At 35.9% G+C, this 17609-nt stretch overlaps 1 long non-coding RNA gene across 1 annotated transcript; it reads right to left on the reverse strand.

The window, feature by feature from the left end:
* Positions 1-15200: 15200 nt before the first annotated feature.
* Positions 15201-16754, reverse strand: LOC110926417. Its single transcript, XR_002585181.2, has 3 exons — positions 16694-16754; positions 16116-16182; positions 15201-15322 (listed from the first exon to the last, which is right to left on the reverse strand). It is a non-coding gene; the product is annotated as an uncharacterized LOC110926417 (long non-coding RNA).
* Positions 16755-17609: the final 855 nt, after the last annotated feature.

The raw sequence follows: 17609 nt of genomic DNA on the forward strand, positions 1-17609 counted from the left end.
TAATGGCCAACCTTGACAAACAAACAGGAGAGGTAAAATCTAATTCTGTGTGTTTAAAATGTCGTGAACTGCAGGGTGAGGTTGACAGGTTGTCTGCACAAAACAAAAGTTTGGTAAGCGAAATGTCTAACATTAAAGAATCAAACTTTTTTGCTAAAAGAAACGAAACGTCATACTTGAAGAAAATAAAAGGTTATGAAAGTGAACTTGAAGCCGTAACCTGCAAATTAAATGAAAAACTTCAAGTCATTGACTTAGCTCATGACATGATGGCTGAAAAAACAAAAGAGATTTCTGATAAAAACAAAGAGTTGTCAGATGCTCAACTCAGAATTGTTGAACTTGAAAAGAAATTGGGTCAATTCAGGGATTCTACTTTTGTTATGAAACATATGATGGGTGGGTTAAAGAAGAGTAATGACAAGACTAGTGTGGGATTCCAAGGCTATAATGAAGTCCCACCTCCTCTTAGTCATGATTATTCATTCCTACCTGATGAAGATGAGCTAACAAAGTTTATGTCAACAGCACCGAGTAGTTCCACAGCAGGTCGAGGAGAGGAGTCTGAGAGAGATGAGGCCAAGAAGGATAATAACAGCAAACCTGTTTTGAAAACGAAAACCTCACAACCTAGAAATAAAAACTCAACTTCTGTTAAAAAGATTAGTTTTGTTCAAGGAAGTGACATGCAAAACGAAACAGCTGTTATTGAAAATGAATCGAACGTAGAGTTTGCTAAAAATAAAAACAATGAAAATTCTGAAATTAAGCAAACTAAACCAAATCCTTCTGTGCCATCATCATCAAAACCTGAATCTAGTTCAAAGGCTTCAGATAAGAAGTCTTCGAAAAGGATGTCATGCTTCAAATGTCACACCAAAGGACATGTAGCTAGCTGCTGTCCTAACAAAACGAATGAAGCACAGGTGAATGAGAGGAAGAGAGAGAAGTCACCAGAGAAAAATGGTGATAAGCAGGAGAGAGAGTCCAACTCTTCAAAGAAATCTGCTCCTAAGCAACCAGAGCCAGTTGCTGTTGGTGAGGATAAGGCTGAAAAAGGAACTTCACAAGTTCCTCGTTTTCAAAGAAATCAATCTAGATTTCAGCCTAGATCTCCACCAGGCAGATTTGAGAGACCTAGAAGCAGTTCACCAAGAATGAACAATCAAAATACAAATAATTTCAGAAGTCAAGGTCAATATCAAAATCGATACCCAAATAATGGTAGTCGAAATTTTTATAACAATGGCTTTAGAAATTATAACTATAATGCTTCTTGGAATCAAAATTCAAATTTTCAAAGGTCAAAAAGTCCAAACACACATAGGAACCCTCAGGACCAAAGACCTAGTGGAAGTCAAAATCAATTTCCAACAGGTCTAAGATCCAAGACTCCAGTTAGGAGTAATGGATATTGGATGGACGTTCCAGTGGTTGGTGAATTTGGACGACCCAAGACCATTAAGGCTTGGGTCCCCCAATCTAACTAATTTCTTGGTTGGTGTGTGCAGGAGCTGCTAAGGAGGATTATCAACTTGTGGTATGTTGATAGTGGCTGCTCCAGGCACATGACGGGGGATGCGAGGTTGTTGACTGAATTTGAAGAATATGATGGAGGACAAGTGAATTTTGCGGGTGCAAAAGGTGGTAGAATTACAGGCCGAGGAAAGGTGACCAATGGGAAGATCACACTGGACAAAGTGAACTATGTTGAGCAACTTAAACACAATCTTATGAGCGTGTCACAGGTCTGCGACAAGGGTCACTCGGTCCATTTTACCAAAAATGAAGCTTTAGTGCTGAAACCAGGTTTGAAGATACCGGACGATTGGATAGTCATGCGAGCGCCAAGGAGAAATGACACTTATGTCATGGACATGGGTGCTAAGGATCCAACTGCAGTGGTGGCATGTTTACTATCAAAAGCATCTGAAGCTGAATCGATGTTGTGGCACAGACGCATGGCCCATATTCACTATCGCAAAATGAACTATCTTGTTAAAAATGAGCTAGTGAGAGGGGTTCCATTGCAGAGGTTTCAAGTGGAAGACAAATGTCTTCCATGTCAAAAGGGAAAACAACACAAGAAACCTCACAAATCAAAAACAGTAAATTCCATAGATGCCCCTTACGAATTACTTCACATGGATTTGTTCGGTCCAGTGAACGTGAGGAGCATAGGTGGAAAGTACTACTGTTTAGTTGTCACTGATGATTACTCACGTTATTCATGGGTTTTCTTTTTAGGTACAAAAGATGAGACGGCAGAGATGCTGATAGATCTTTTTACAAAATTGGAAAACGTCCATGATGCAAAGATCAAGAGGATAAGGAGTGATAATGGCACGGAGTTCAAGAATCGTATTCTGGATCTCTATTGTCTTCGCAAGGGAATTGAACATCAATATTCTGCTCCTTATACGCCTCAACAGAATGGAGTTGCTGAGAGGAAAAACAGGACGTTGATTGAAGCCGCTAGGACGATGCTTTCAGATTCTAAGCTACCAGTTCTTTTCTGGGGGGAAGCTGTGAATACAGCTTGCTACGTCCTAAACAAAGTGTTGACTGTTAAACGTTTTAACAAGACTTGTCATGAATTAATGTTTAACAAGAAACCAAACTTAGAAGGCTTTGAACCATTTGGATTACCCTGCACCATTGTGCGAAATAAAGATAAACAAAAATTCGGTGAGGTGGCTGACGAGGGCTACTTTCTGGGTTACGTACCTGGCGCACCGAATAAAAGGGTTTTTAATCTAAAAACTGGTAAAATTGAGGTTGTATTTAATATTGAAATCACTTCTTACAAACCTCAACAGTCAACGAGTGGACCAGCTATATTATATGATTATGAAAGTGTTTTTAAATCATTTAATATTCCTGAGTTTTCCAATGCAGATGAGTCTCAGCTAATTCAAACGGTGATTGGTGATGATGAAGGCGAGTTCATGCCTAGATCGAATGTTGATATGACAGATGCTCCGGGCCCTTCTCAAGATGCTGCTGATACTGATTCAAGTGACGATGAACCCGAACCCAATCAGGGGGAGGATTTCATTAATCCCTTTGCGGATCAGCATATTCAGGGGGAGGTTGGCTCAAACCTGGGTGATAATTTGGAAGTCGATGCTGTTGCTACTACACGAGCAAATAGAGATCATCCAGTTGACATGATACTGGGAGATCCTGCTGCAGGTGTTCAAACAAGAAGAAGCATAGCAGCGAATACAGGTTTATTTGTGTCGATTGAGAAGACTGGGATAGTGAACGAGTGCTTGTATAGTTGCTTTATTTCCCAAGAGGAGCCGAAGAACATTCATATGGCTCTTAAAGACAATTCATGGGTTGAAGCTATGCAAGAGGAATTGGCCCAGTTTGCAAAGTTGAAGGTTTGGGAGTTGGTTGATCTTCCTAAAGGTGAAAGAGAGATTGGCACCAAATGGGTATTTAGGTGCAAGAAGGATGAAAGAGGTATAGTCACGCGAAACAAGGCTCGATTGGTGGTCAAAGGTTTCAATCAGCAAGAAGGGATAGATTACAATGAGGTGTTTGCACCAGTGGCGAGGTTGGAGGCAATTCGGTTGTTTCTAGCTTTTGCTTCTTTCAAGGGCTTCAAAGTTTACCAACTAGACGTGAAGAGTGCGTTTCTTTACGGGAAAGTCCAAGAAGTGGTGTATGTCTCACAACCAGATGGGTTCGTTGATCCAGATTATCCAGATCGAGTGTACAAACTTGATAAGGCTTTGTATGGGTTACATCAAGCTCCCAGGGCGTGGTACGAGACACTGTCTACACATCTGATAAAGAATGGTTTTGAAAGAGGTCAGATTGACAGTACACTATTCATCAAGAGGAAGAAGGAAGATTTTCTGCTGGTACAGGTGTACGTGGATGACATCATCTTTGGGTCATCTGATGAAAGCATGTGTAAAGAGTTCGAGCGGGTGATGAAGAGCAAGTTCGAAATGAGTGCTATGGGTGAGCTGTCCTACTTTCTGGGATTACAAGTTGAACAGAAGGCGGATGGGATGTTTATTCATCAAACAAAGTATGTGTATGACATTTTGAGTCGGTTCAAAATGAATGATTGCACCACTGCCAATACACCCATATGTGAAAATCACAATCTTGGCCCAGATCATGAAAGTACTGAAGACGTTGATCCTACTCAATACAGGGCAATGATTGGTTCTCTAATGTACTTGACTGCTTCAAGACCCGACATCATGTTTGCCGTATGCATATGTGCCAGATATCAGGCGAATCCTAAAGAGTCACACATGAAAGCAGTGAAGCGAATTATTCGTTACTTGAAGGGGACACCTAAACTTGGGTTATGGTATCCAGCTGATAGTGATCTGACGTTTGTTGCTTACACTGACTCAGACTTTGGAGGATGCAAGTCGAACAGAAAGTCTACAACAGGTGGTTGTCAGTTCTTAGGAGGCAGGATCGTGTCTTGGCAATGCAAGAAGCAATCCTGTGTGTCTACATCTACGTGTGAAGCTGAATATATTGCTGCTGGAAGCTGCTGCTCTCAGGTTCTCTGGATTCAACAGCAAATGCGCGATTACGGTTTGGATTTCACTCGTACTCCTATTATGATAGACAATAATGCCACTATTTCAATAACTAACAATCCCGTGAACCATAGTCGCACAAAACACATTGACATACGTCATCATTTTATACGGGATTGTGCTGAAAAGCGACTGATTGAACTTCATCGAGTAGACACAGAGAATAACCTGGCAGATCTTTATACTAAAGCATTTGACAGGTCTCGCTTTGAACACTTAGTCGAACTCAACGGGATGAGAAATCCTGAATAACTGGTTTTTCATAAGAATTTTTGTAAATAGTTTACTGCTTTTCTTAAAAATTCAAAAACACAAAAAAAAAAAAAAATTGAAAAATCAAAAACATAAAAAAAAATTAGAAAAATCAAAAATGAGTTATCACTGTGTGAAAAGAAGAAATGATAGTACATCAGCAAGTTAGACTGTCACACTGAAGTTGAACCAAAATTGCTTAAGTGTGATAGCAGCTTCATTATACGATGTACCAGTAGGCAAAAAGCATGAAATAATCAACTTACCAATGTGATATAAACATAAATGAACTGAATATGAGTGGGGAACGCATCAGTGGTGTATGGTTTAATGACCTTAATTCTTGCGTTGATAGATTGCCAAAATCTGAAGTTTTGGGTCTTTATACTGTTATTTTATCTAGGGATATCTTGACTGTCTGTTTGCTAGAACTAAATTGTACATGACCCCAGGAAAGATAGTCACTTGGAATTAGCTCATTTCTATTTGAATGTCTGTATATTTCCCGATACACACAATTTTGATCTGATTCTGAAATCTTCTCTGAAAAAAGTCGTGTATCTCCTCTGCTGCATCCAGATATATGCTGACCTGGAGGTGCTAGGCAACGACAGCTTCTGCTGCATCCAGATACATGCTGACCTAGCTGTACGTTGTCGCGCTATAGATCTAATACACCCGAAAGAGGCCCTCTAGTGCCCAAAAGAAACCCAATAAACCTATATCAAACTGAGAAAATCTCATTTGATTTGTATATTATACCATCTCTACTAAGATCTATTCTTTTCTCTTCTCAACCTAATCCCAGTTAAGATTTCAGAAATCTGGATTGGACTTGTGAAATATGTGGTAGGGAAGATACTTGCATGATAGAGTGTGCTGTTTATATTTCCAGGATTTGATTTGTATTTAATTGGGTGTTCATGGTTACGAAATCACAACATGATAAAACAGGTTAAATGCAGAACTAGACACAGACAGGATATCTTAAAGTATGAATTCAGTATACTCACCTGCTACGATGAATCTTTGTGCATACCTTGATCGTGGGGGTATATCCTGAAGTGGGACACGCTCGTATTTCAGTAATTAAAATTACCTTAACGTATCATATGGTAATGGTACTTGAAATGTTCATGCATTTTGTTTAAGTGGACAAACATACTGGTAATCGTCTTGAACTGCTTTTCACGAAAAATAAAATAAAGAATTATATGATTGTGTGAAACAGTTTGCTTATGCTGATATGATCTTCTTACCAGTGATTCTCACAAAAATAGAGTGTTTATTGTTTTTGTTATTTACTTGCTTTCAGAAAAATATAAAAATCCAAAAATAGTGTTATTTTCTGTTTCAAATTCTTAACGTACGGAAAACTGTTATTCTTGGAGGAATTGTTACTGATAGGGGGAGACGGTGTTAGTAAGTGAGTTCAAAATTTTCAATCAGACAGGTTGTTCTTGTGTGTTGAACAAAAGTTTTGCGTGTTGATGATTTTGAAAAAGCTTAATCTGTTACACAGTCTAACTAATCTCTTGAAATATAATAATTTATTTAACTTATGTTGAAAAATTCTTATGGTTTCTCGAGATGTTTGTTTTATAGTATACAGATTGAAGCAGTGTGTTGCTGAGAAGTTGCTGTGAAGTGTGAAGATGAGAGTTTGATTGGCTGCATGGTAGAACCTCCTTTCTATATTGCAGACAAGTTGAAGAGTTGAAGATTGCTTTGCAAATGCTAAACTGGAGTTTACTCAAACGCTAACGTGTTGAAGATTTGGTGATTGGATGCATCAGCTTAGGGGGAGTCTGTTGCTGCTGACAGAAGCTATTGAAGCTGAAGCTATCCAAAGACCAAAGACAGTGCAAGATTACAAAGATTGCAAGAAGACCGAAGACAAAGTTTTGACTCAAGACAAAGTTTTTATGAAGCTATTGTCAAGGGGGAGTTTGTTGGTGCATGTTTGTGACAACAGCTTAGATTTGGTCTTTGGATATCTTGTAATTAGTTAAACGATAAACAGTTAGCGGGTTTAGCTTTGTAATAGTTAGTTGTTATGTTTGGGCTAACTAAACCCAAGGAATTGGGTGATGGGGGCGAATTGGGCCTGTCCAATTCGCAGCCCAGGAGTGTAAACCTAGCCCACTTGTAAACCTTGTGTTATATAAACAAGGTTAGACATTAGGGTTAAGGTTAATCAGCCAAAACAGAGTTTGAGTGACCTTGAAATTCGTGAGAGATAGCTTGGACGAATTTGGAGGGTTAGGGTTTTGATTGATTGTAATTCTTGGTTGATTGATAATCAATAGAAACCCGGTTGAAAGTGATTTGCTGTTCTACACGTTTTCTGCTACAATCTGATCTAGAGGATTCCGCACTCTAGGTTAGATAGACGATTCTGTGACGATCCATAAGACTCAAGGGGACCTACAACTTGCCACTGTAAATAAAGATTTACTGATAGCTTATAAGGATCATTTGTTGAATCAGACGCTAGAGCATAAATTTGAGGCTAGGTGCGTGTCTTACACGAAATGTCAGATGGAAGAAGATGTACAGATAAAGGATAAGGAATGTGTATAGAGGAAAGTAAATGAGAGATTTTTCAAACATTGGATAGTGAATGTTTCTTTTCGAAGGTGTTTTATGAAAAAAATATAAAGGGTTATTGTTTAAATGATAGTTGTAAGGTGGCATCATAATGTAAATTTGATAAGCTCTATGGATATATATGAGTGGTATGAAATCTAAAAGTAATGGGATAAGAACAAGTTTAATAAATACTTATAAGTGTATCTAGCTAAATTAGATAAACAAGTTTTATAAAAGAAGCACATGTAATTTTATCTGATTAAATTGGATAAATAATATTTTTTTATAAAAGATGCATATGAATATTTATCTAATTTCATTAGATATGTAAGATTTTATTTACAAAAGCAACATTGGTAAATTTATCTAACCAAACTAGATAAATAATATTTTTTGTAAAAAAAAGGTAGGTAGAATAAGTTCGATAAACAAATATTGACATTTCTAAAAATTCAATTTGACAAATATATAAATAATAGATTTTATATAAACATATTTATATAAATCTGTTTTATACATTTTTTTTCAAATAAAACAAAATTCATGATTTAAAATAGAAATTATTTTAACAATTTATAAGTTTAAAATTTTCTTTAATTATTAAACATATTCTATACATATAAATTCATATTAACATAATTAGATACATATGTACACTTTATTCATTGCAATTATTTTATTTAACTATCTTGAATAAAAATAAATTATTAGACCCTAAACTAATTAATTTAATTAACTTTTTTCTATTAACCCTAAAAAATAATTGTTTGACTAATCATACTTGGTAATGATATATAAATAATAAATAGTTTGTATTCTCTATCTAACACACTAAATCCTTTCATAATTATTTTGTTAAGATAAATGAGATGAATCATTTTCAAGATTTGTAATATATAACCCTTAATACATCTTAAAATAAAAAATTATAATAAGTAAATACTAATCATTTAAAATCCAATCCCTAATTATTCTCAAACTAAATCTAAAATTCCTAAGTTCTATAGCGCTAGAATACCTTATAGTTTAATCTAAGTGCATTAATTGTTAAACTCTATCTCTTGATCATGATAAGGTAATACTTTAGGATTCTCCCAATATCTTCAATACAAACAACTTGTGTGTTCATTTGTTTGTCAAAGCGAGTTTACATATCCCCTTTTCCATTTTTACTTTTTAAGGTGTTACATGTATCGTTATTCAAATACAGTTTTCCATTACTTATACCATATTCAATTCAATTACTTTATGGCTTATATGACGTCTTGTTGCTTTTTGTGCACGTATACTTGTTTGGTTTTCCACATTACTTGACCATACCAGTATATCCATTAACTATGAACAAGCCGAACATGAGTACATGATAGATCTACTGGCTTGACAATGCATCCCCACTCATTGCTTTTTAGGGGGGAGTTCATTCGGGGATGATTGAAAGCGACCATATTAAGGAACCCAAATTTGGGAACCCTTTGGGTTCCATACCAGTCAACTAAGGTTTGAGTGTACATTTGCTTTGCCATATCTTGTGTTACAAATTGCTTAGATAAATACATTGCCATTTGAATTGTTACACATGTTCCAGGTAGAGATAAGCATACGGTACTTGGTACTGGTATCAACCGGTACAGAATTTCCCATACTGAATAATTTTTCGGTACTGATTCGGTACCTTCTTTTTGGAGTTTTCAATAACGGTACTTTCGGTACGGTACCAGTTCGGTATGGTATAGGTAACATACCGATTTTTACCTTCAAATACCAGTAACATACCGTACTGTACCAACATTTTGGTACCGGTACCCACTTTTAACATTTTTTGGTATCAGTACCTTGCTCATCCCTAGTTTCAGGTTGCAATGTTTGAGCTATTTTCCAAGATTTGCTTCACATATGAGCTTTGGACTTAGATTAATTTAATATGGATTATTTAGTTATTTGTGGACAAATTTATCCTTCTTTTGATGTATGAATATTAAATTTTGGGTTAATAAATATTTCAATTTTTAATTAGTGTGATAATGTGTCTTTGGAAAATTTGCGTATTGCATCGACGTTTCCGTCATCGGTTGGGGTGTTACAATATCTAGCCACTATATGGCTGTAAGTAGTCTTTTAGGGCATGGATTCTCGATTAGTACCTCTTATAATTATGTGGGATGACATGTTGTGAGGTAGATCATTCAGCTGTCTCTCAGCACTTGGGTTCATGTTGCATCTACTTGATAGCCTATGTTGATGATATAGTAGTCATCGATCTTATTGGTATCCAACAACTAAGAGTATCATTTGTTTTAGCATTTCCAGATTAAGGATATCAGGAGACTTAGAAACTTTCTTGGCATTAATGTTGCAAAATCAAAAGACGCAATTTGTAAGTATGCCCTAGATATCTCCCTTTGACATTCATTGGGAAGCTATACGAAGGTTTAGTGTTAATCATATGCAAATTATGAACGATTATGAAGGGTTTTCTTTGGTTGTCGATCACTTTAGAATTATTTATCTTATTTAGAGGAAATTTGGTTTCCTAGAAAAGTAAGAAATACACCGTGGTAGCAAGGTCAAGGTCAAGCACAGAGTCCAAGTATCGAGTAATGCTAAATTCAATATATCACTAACATGCATAGACAATAAACTTCTCTAAGGAATTTACAATTTTGAAAGTTCTTACATATCATAGCTAACTCAGAATTTCATGAGAGGACAAAGCATATTGTAAATAATTTCATTATGGTAGTGAAAAGCTTACTGATGTGATCATTGGAGGTGAGACTATCAAGTATGATCATCAATTAGTGAATGTGCTTACAAAATCTATTAGAGGTCATCAGGATGAATACACAGACACACATACACACACACACACACACACATATATATGTTTAGTCGTAAGCCCATTAGCTAAGTCTCTTAGAGTTCTTTGATCTCTATCCTATACATACGTAAAACATTGTATTATTCTCTTAGAGTTCTCTGATATCCTACGCATACATGCAACATCGTATTATAATTAATAAACTAGTAAATGAACGGCAACTATGCGGCGAGAATTCAGTTGGTATCGTTCGTTATACCCCAACCGATGGCGGAAACATTGGAGTGAGACGAAAACGAGATTGCAAGAACTTCATAACACTATTTGTGACAATATTTAATACAATTTAAATTTCATTTCATTACTAAATCAAAGTACATCATTTCGAAGCAAATACAACAACACAATCAAGAAACAAAATAAAACATAAGTAATAAAATTTAAAGGTATGTTTCTAGTCTTCCTACTAGATTTCAGTCATCATCATCATCATCAATTTCCTGCAATACGTGTTAAAGTATAGATCAATATATAAAGTATTGGCGAGCATACAACTTTAAATACTAGCTAAGTATAAAAGTTTAAACGAATCCACATGAAAAAAATTTGGATACTAAGAACCTAACATGGCAATACTATCATGCAACTATAATTGTCAACCCAAAGATTCCCTCTAGCGTAATCCTATCATGGCAATGATAAGACCGTTTTGTTTACTTAGCATGACCTCAAGAATACGGGCGATGCGTTAATCTTATAGCGCTATACATGTTAAGAGAGGCTCGTACGAAGTTAATGACAAGTATAAACCAACAAATATCATGTATGAGTTCAAGTATATCGTATCAAGCATGCATATTGGATTGTTTGTTTGTAAGCATGTTTATAAGTGTATGTGTGCATTTTTGATAAGTTACACGTATTGCACCGAAAAGTGTTAAAATAGAAAGGGGTCATGTACAGTCGCGGTTTTGCAAGCCTTCTGAGTTAAACCGTGAAGTTGTTAAGTTGTTGAGATGGGAACACCGAAGTTACCATACACGGGGAAACGGAGGTGTGTGAGTATTCGGATTTGGTGAGAGATTCGGATTTCAGATTTTTAAGTATATAAAAAAGTATGTATACAAAAATATATCTTGTCTTAAACACTCGTTTTGACACTAAGTTTTTATGTGATTTCATGGGTCCTAACTTGCCCATTAGAATCAATAACGAGGAATTTAGAACAAAGATAAAGTAACCTATGTTCATGACATATAACCATAAATCGGTTAGTATCACGAATTCGACTAATTATATATTTTATATTATGTAGTAACAGTCCATCATATATAATCATAGAATTCATGTAAGTCAAGCATGGAGGTATGTAAACCTCTTTGTATGATTCATCAAAGCATAAAGTTTACCAATATAGTTGGTAAACCCGGTTGGTCATGAATGCAAATAAAATACAACTAATTTTCTAGTTATCATGTAGCCAAGTAAGAACAATCCGGGTGTTTCATACCCACCATGGAAAATTTTGGAGATGCAGCGGGGTTGTGTTACTTTAGGTCTAGGAAACTACTTGGAATAACATGATAAAACATCAAATGAGGTGCTGGAACAAGTTTGGAAAGCCACGACTTCCATGGTTCACACTTTTACCAAAACACAAGTCTCACCATATTGAAGATGGTGAGCTTAGATGGTTTCATCACTTGTAGGTTATCTCAAATCTAAGTCAAAACAGAAAGTTTAGAGGGTGTTTGCACCTCTAAACTCATAAGAATCAATCTCAAACAAGTCCCATAACCATTGATGGGTTTAGGAACATGTTAGGTATAAGATTCATGAAGAAAAGTAATGTTTATAAAAGTTTACAATATATAACTTCCAAAACAGAAAGTTTGGACCTCAAAATGGTGATGTTCCACCTTAGTTTACCATGGTAAACTTGTGCAAACACTCCTTGAGGTGTTCCAAGCTTTCATGAGGAAGATGAAGTGAAAAAAAGATGAAGAAATGTGAGGAAAGTGCTTACTTTGACACTTAGATAATTCTGCCTTTTCTTGAATTTACAACTGATTTGAGAGAGTTTTGAGAATGTAGAGGAGTTTGGAAAGTGAAAATGGTGAGATGGAGGCTTGTTTATATAGAGATGAGGTAGGGTTTGGTGTTTAATGAGGTTTAAAGATAATTGGGGAAGAGAAATGTGGAAGAGAATGGCCAAACAACTTGAAGGGAATAACTCATTGCGGATTAGCACCTTGGCTTCACGCAACAGCAAAAGGGGTTGGGCTTCGCGTGACGCGGCACCCCCTTTGACCAGCAAGTTTGTTTTGTTTACAATTTAGCCCCTGAACTTTCATTTGTTAAAATTTTATGCAATAACTTTCATAATTGGTATGTTTTCAAGTAAGTAAAACGCATGTAGGTATAATTCGAGTGTCGGGAATGTATGTATGAATAATTGCACGTATATCAAGTATCGTTTTGCAAGTAAACACGTATTTAAATAATTGATTGTAACTATGACATGTATGTATAAAATAAGAATTTCATTATGATCAATATCTTGGAATACAAAGTTGGAAATGGAATACGAACATGATACGAATACAGGTGTCCATAAATAGAAATACAATTACACTTTCTAAATAAGGAAAGTATAAAAATGTGGAGCATTACATCGTTTGAGAAAATTTAAAATGAAATGACCGTGATATACCCAAAAAGATACGAGGATACATATTTTACATCGTTTGAAAACAATAAAAATGAATATTTGTAACAGTTTTGATATAACCAACGCTGGTACTAACATTGTTAGGTATAACTGACCATACTGTCGATATTGTAATAGCCCAAAGTTTGAAACATTTATCAACATTAAAAGAATATTATTAATTATATATAAATACACTGAATATCATAAAAATTATATAAAATACAGTTAGTTGTTTCTTAACAACAACAATATGCTTTAAATTAGAAAAAAAAAAACTCCCAAGAAATTGATTTGTGATAATAGCTTATCCGTCTCTATTATATATGACGACGATGATTAGACTACAAACATATATTAAATGTTTCTTGATTTATGATAATAGCTTATTCATCTCTATTATACATGGTGATTTGACTAAAAATGACCAAATTATATTAAACGTAGAGGCCCACGAAACTATTTTTTTAGAAACACATGCCACTTTCCTAAATAAATATAAAATGAACGTGTCAAAAGAGATTCGAACTAGGCGCATCAAGAAACCACAACAAAGAACACTACCAATGCATTACATAAAAATAATTAATTTAATAATGAAAACTGAAAGGGTTAGAAGATATCCGAACCAAGCGCATCAAGAATCCACAACAAATGATAATAGCTTATTCGTCTCTATTATATATGACAATGATGATTTGACTACAAACGACCAAGTTATATTTAATGTTTCTTCATTTATGATAATATCCTATTCATTTCTCTTATATATGGTGATTTTATGCGCGAGACGGGATTCGAACCGGAGACCTTGAGCTTAACAAACAACGAACTAACCACTCGGCCGGGCATGCCACATCCATTGGGAATAGCCCAATGGTGTTGGTGAATTAGTTAAGGTGTAGAATAGGTGGAGGTCATGGGTTCAATCCCCATGACATGCAAGTTTAGCCATTCAAAAAAAAAATATATGGTGATTTGACTAAGTATGACCAAGTTATATTAAATATAGAGGCCCACGAAACTAATTTTTAGAAACACATGCCACACTTTCCTATATAGATAAACAAAATGAACGAGTTAGAAGATATTCGAACTAGGCGCATCAAGAAACCACAACAAACAACAATACCAATGCATTACATAAAAATAAGAGTTAATTACTGTTTTCGTCCCTATGGTTTGTCAAAAATCACTATTTCAGTCCATTAGTTTAAAAATTGCGATTTCAGTCCCTGTAGTTTCACTTTCGTAACCATTTCAGTCCCTGTGGTTTCACTTTTGTAACCATTTCAATCCATTATTCTGTTAAGTACAGGGACTGATATGGTTACAAGGTGGACTGAAATGGTTACGAAAGTGAAACCACAGGGACTGAAATCGCAATTTTTAAACTAATGGACTGAAATAGTGATTTTTGACAAACCACAGGGACGAAAACAGTAATTAACTCTAAAAATAATTAGTTAAATAATGGAAACCGGAAGGGTTAGAAGAGATTCGAACCAGACACATTATGAAACCACAACAAAAAAGCAAATTGGATTTAAATAATCCCAACTCACTGTTATTGGCCAATAATAATCCCAACTCATTTAATCACCAATAATAATCCGAACTATTCACTTTTGTTTGTAAAATACTCTCAGTTAAAAAAATACTAACTAGGTTAAAAAATTGCTGATGTGGCTTGCTATGTCACCTGCCACATCAGCTGCCACATCATCAAAATATGCCACGTAGACTGCCACATCACCTGCCACGTAATCAAAATTTGCCATGTAGATTGCCACATCAGCTGCCACGTCATCAAAATATGCCACGTGGCAAGCCACATCAACAATTTTTTAACCTAGTTAGAACTTTGTATTTGGAGGCCCAAGACCGCGTAACAAAAGGGGCTTCACTAAAATGGCTCTAACTTGGGCTACGGGGGTTCGTTTGGGACGTGCGACCAGGCGATTCGAACGTGAGAACAAGCTCTATGTTGCTGCAAACTGCCTACGGCGGTTTGGGTCATCGTCCGGGCCGAAAAAACGCTTTTCGTGTTGTGTATCGTTTGCATGGGCTACCTTCTTCAATTGTGTCTGATCGGGATACTGTAAGACCCTGTTTATATTACCAGATTTAACAACCTAAAAACCATGCATTTAACGCCAAAAGGACGACTTAACAAAAACTTTCATCGTTTAAACCCAAAACTAACACAACATACATGTATTGTTGCTACAAACCACATTCAAGACGGTAACTACCATTAGTTTACATAGTTTTTAAAACAAAAGTTTGGATGCGGAAGCGTTCTAAAAATGTGTGTGTTCGGTTCGACTCGCTTGCTTGATCTTCATCCTTTACTTGGGTACCTGAGAACTAACATTTTAAACAAGCATTAGTACTATCACTCTTGGAAATTTATGTATTCGAATCAGGTCCGAACACTGGTTCGAGAAAATGATCAAAACAAATTTTATCAAACAGGGCTCCACCGTAATTTACGGTGTCACCGTAATTACGGTGGCTTCTGGACATTTGGGGCCTACCGTAACTCAGTAGGAATCCACCGTAAAAGAATTGCAGGCCACCGTAAATTACGGTACTACCGTAATTTACAGTAGACCCTGCACATAACTCCCTTGTTTTAAACGCAGTTTTCTTGCTGATTCATTATGAGTCGAAACAGCATAATTTCGCATAATTCGCTAAGCGGCTGGGCTAATACTTCATACTTGTGTTTTGTTTATAACATTACTCAACTATTTCTTAATCGAGCTTGTTTACGGGAACTATCTTACACGCTAAATTACAAGACTCCTAGTTAATTGTTTATTCTGTTATCATGCATCCAATTCAAACCTTAACTCCTATAATAAGAACAAGGCTTTTAAATTTGTCTATGGTGTTCGCTACACGGCCTACACCTCATGTAATATTCGCACAATATAATAAAGTCATGCTTCGTGTTTATTACCAAAACTTGTTTGACCCGTTTAGGTGCTGAGATTAAACACCTTACGGATGCTCGATTTCATGTTTATAACTTGTTTAAGGCAATAGCCAAATTCATGACATAATGGAAATTCTTGGTCCTCATGCTTTCTTTCCTTTTAAGCAACGCATAAGGCTAATATTATGTATAATGTAATGAAACGATAAAATTTCATACCTTTAGAGCGCGCCTTTTCCTCGTGAATCCCCTCCGGCTTGCCCGCTAGAGGAACCGGACTCTTTGCCTAGAAAATTCAGTTTTTAACATGTTTAGAATCATTTTCATGACCATTTTCACATCAATTATGGACCATTATCAAATCTGCGTTTTTATCCAATTTCACATTTAATCCTCACTTAGGCATTTCAACAAACACCTAGTGGGTCAGATTTTTCTACATTCAAAAACAAGTTCGTGACTTGCGATTCAACATCTAATTTCACTATAATAGTAAATTTTGCATGCATCTTGACATCATCTTTTCAGAACTTATTTCTTAATTTTCAGATTATGCAAAACAAGAGTTATAATTTCAGCATTAAACAAGCTTCTTAAAGTTCTCTAATCACCTACAATGGTGATTATGTAACCCTAAAATTATCATACAAGGTTATGTCAAGAAATCATCTAGGGTTTGATCCTAATCCTCATACTCCTTCTAATTTCAGCCATGCATCAACAATCAAGCTGAATTTCTCATGTTTCACAATTTACCTAGAATTTGTGATGTAACAAAATTACTGAATTTCACATACCTTTTGATCCTTACAACGAGGTGTTTACTAATATGTGATTAGAGCTCCATTTGGAACTGATTTGGGGCTTCAATTGAAGAGATTTTGCTTGAGTTAGGGTTTGGAAATGGGGATGTCGCCCCCCCTGCTTGTTTCTTGATCGACCAGACTCCCAATTTGGGAGGTTTGGTTTATTTTGTTACTATTAGTAACATAACTTTGAGTTTTGACAAGTTTAGTCCCTTTAACTATGATTTTCTCTAGTTTTAATTATTTTAACCATAACATGCATTAATTCAAGACTTTGAACTTAACTAGGTTAAATTCCTAGTTGGTAAACTCTTGTTTATCTATTCTTTGAACTTTATAATATACGAGTTTATGTTTTTGGGGTGTTACAGATACCCGATTTCTGAGTCATTTTTGGCGTAGCTTGTGGAAGATGGTGAATACTCAACTCAATTTCAGTAGTGCTTATCACCCACAAACTGATGGGCAAACTGAAGTTGTTAATCGGTCACTTGGGAATTTGCTGAGGTGTTTGGTTGGTGATCATGTGAAGGCATGGGATCAAAAATTGTGTCAAGCTGAGTTTGCCCATAATCATGCTGTTAATCGGAGCACTGGTATAGCCCATTTCAGGTAGTTTATTCATCTCAGCCTCGAGGACCACTTGATTCGATGTCTCTTCCTGTTTCTGGATCTGTTCCAAAGAAAGTTCAGGATTTTGTGGAGGGTTTACATGAAGTTCATAATGCTGTGTATGATCATTTGACCCGAGCTAATCTGAAGTATAAGCAAGCTGCTGATCAGAAGCGTAGGCATGTTGAGTTCGAGGAAGGTGATTTTGTTTGGGCTGTTTTCACTAAAGATCGTTTTACAGTTGGGGAATACAATAAGTTATCAGCAAAGAAGATTGGCCCAGTTAAAATCGTGG

This window comes from Helianthus annuus, chromosome 17, assembly GCF_002127325.2.
Source record: "Helianthus annuus cultivar XRQ/B chromosome 17, HanXRQr2.0-SUNRISE, whole genome shotgun sequence".
Lineage (NCBI taxonomy): Eukaryota > Viridiplantae > Streptophyta > Magnoliopsida > Asterales > Asteraceae > Helianthus > Helianthus annuus.